The 2,531-nt window shown below is 46.4% G+C and overlaps 1 protein-coding gene across 4 annotated transcripts in view; it reads left to right on the top strand.

Annotated features, from left to right (window-relative positions):
* Window positions 1–207: 207 nt before the first annotated feature.
* LOC143031305 (uncharacterized) overlaps window positions 208–2,531 on the top strand; it is a 78,971-nt gene continuing 76,647 nt past the window's right edge. For 2 of the 4 annotated variants that reach the window (XR_012966992.1, XR_012966993.1), the window contains exon 1: window positions 208–408. The gene's annotated coding sequence lies outside the window, so the exon portion shown is untranslated. The remainder of the gene's footprint in view (window positions 409–2,531) is intronic. The other 2 variants (XM_076194963.1, XM_076194964.1) reach the window with 2 other exon arrangements.

Raw genomic sequence — 2,531 nt, 5'->3', positions numbered from 1 at the left:
AAAGAATCCCTTGGTATGGGACGAGGGAACAACGAGAAGGATAAAAGTATTCGGAAGATAAAGTCGAGCATACAGTATGGCACTTGGGTCAGTGTGCTTAGGTACACGCGTGCAAGGGAGGGGGGAGGGCAGCAAAGAGGGAAAGAGGAAGAAGAAAAAGGGAGAGGAGGACACACGAAGGGCGAAGGGAGGAGGGATCAAGAACGGGGTACAAGATGTCTATAGATTGGCTCGCCTTTTTATCTAGCTGTGCATTATCTTTAGTCAGTTTTAGACAATAAGATAACATTTGATTACTGACCTCCCTGCTAGCCGTGCCAGCAGTCAACATTCCGTCAACCACGACAAGGCAGTGCGGACAGTAGGCCAGTCTTCTCCTCCAGTTGCCTCCCGCGGCTCGTTTTTCGGGTAAGTGAGAGAGACTTGTTGCAGGAGGGCGAGACACTCAAGCACTTGTGTCCAGGGTCCCCCACCCAAGTGGTAATATCATGTTTTGTCATCGCTCGCAGGCTGTTGTTAACCGGTTGTGCCTGCTGTTGCTTTCTGCCATGGCGACCACTTAACAGAAATATTTAATAAGATAAAGCTGAGTGCGAGAGAGACTTGGGATTTCTAGTGAGTCCTGACCTCAAATCCAGGAATCAGTGTATTAATGCCAGGAATAAAGCAAACAGAGCATTAAGTTTCATTGCTAGGACGGTTACGAATAGAAGTGCACAGGTACTTATCAAACTCTAGCGTTAGTTACATCTATCCTTGACTACGCGGTTACATTATTGGTCTCCGTCTTATAGAATGACATCAATTCACTAGAATCAGTACAGAGGAGACTGACCAAAATGATACCAACATGGGCTCAGAAATTTACATTACGAAGAAGGGCTTAGGCACCTTAACTTACACTCTCTGGAAAGAGGCAGAGTGCGGGGTGATCTAATAGAGGTGTTCAAGTGGATCAAAGGCTTTAACAAGGGTGACGCAAACAAGGTCATCATATCAAGGCAACAGGGAAGGACTCACAGTAATGGATTTAAATTGGACAAATTTAGATTTCAGAAAGAAAAAAGCAAGAATTGGTTTACTAATAGGGTGGTCAACGAATGGAATAAACTTAGTAAACATGTAGTGAGCGCTGAAAATATCAGTTGTTTTATGAAACGGTTAGACAACTTTATGGATGGGGATGACAGGTGGTGGTGGACAAGGAACTGCCTAGTATATGCCTTATGGTCTCTTGCAGTCTCCTTCATTCATACGTTCTTAAGCGTCTTGCAAAGGCAGCGAACAATGGCGTGAAGGAGGGTGGCAGCCTATTGATATTTTCTATATCGATGACCCCTTTTAGATGTAGGATCAGTTTCGAAATACAAATCTTTTTTTCCTCGTCTTTTCTGGGATTATGTTCATGTGTCGCTGTGTTTTCCCTTCTGTCCTCGTGTGTGTGTGTGTGTGCATGTGTCAACTTTGTCTTCCCCTCGCCCTCCTCCCCCCGTTGTTTAATTACCTTCTCTGGGTTTGTTCACTTATTGCCTCGTTGTAGCAATCCTATTCTTCGAATCTGGTGATAAACCATTTGACCCTTTTCTAGCTTTCCTTTTGTTTTATTTTCCTTGCGTTGACCTGTTTCTTCCTGTACTTATGTCTGCTGCTGCCCATGACTTGCCTCATCTTCCTTGTACTGTTGTGTTTACTAGTTTCTTCGTTCACCCTTCGTATGGCAGTCCTTGTCGGCCTCAAAGTCCTAACTGAGGCTTTCCCAGAAATGGTCCATGCCCCTCTTCAAGAGTGACTTCGGTACCACTGCCAGTGGCCCACTGGTGCTCGCTTTCGTGGTCTGCATGATTGATTAGTGAAAACCACAAAGACGAATCCCTGCTATTCGTATGCTGTTCAGTCAGGCAGTCCTCAGATGTCTCGAGTTTGACCAAATGTAATACTCGCAGCCCTGCAGTGGCCGGCAACGGTCCTCAAATCCTCTCAAATATCTCTGGGAACAATTTTTTTTACTCTTGTTGTAGCGAGAGGAGAGCAGTTGCCGCTTGTCAGTTGATGAAAGGGTATCAGGATGGTTTGTACACATGGAAAGAATGAGGGAAGAAAGATCAGTAAAAGAAGTGTGGAAGGCAGAGGTGGATAGAGTGAATATGAGGGGGCGTCCTAGGATGAGATGGAGGGATGGGGTGAAAGGGGCATTACAAAAAAGAGGAATGTCTGTGGAGGGAGGACGGGAGAAGACAGAAGATAGGGGTGAATGGAGAGGGGTTGTGTATAGATGATGCTGTGATGCATGAGGGGGAGTGGGTGGGGGATGGGGGGTGAGGAAGTATGTATGAGAAAAAAAAGATTGACGCAGCCCGAAGGGATTTCTCCCCGTCTTCTTTTTTGCATGAGGGGACGGAGAGGGGGGTCGCCGAATTTATGAAGCGGCCTTGTTGTGGATGTGCTGTGTCTTGTGACACTGTTTCTGACCCAGGCCAGTGGACGGGATGCAGGGATGACCCGTCATCCAGGAGGTGCCAAGATAAGAGGGA

This window comes from Oratosquilla oratoria, chromosome 12 (assembly GCF_046742065.1).
Source record: "Oratosquilla oratoria isolate Oo_2021 chromosome 12, ASM4674206v1, whole genome shotgun sequence".
Taxonomy (NCBI): Eukaryota; Metazoa; Arthropoda; class Malacostraca; order Stomatopoda; family Squillidae; genus Oratosquilla; species Oratosquilla oratoria.
The sequence above is the reverse complement of the archived record's forward strand: the minus strand, read 5'-3'. Positions and strand labels throughout refer to the sequence as shown.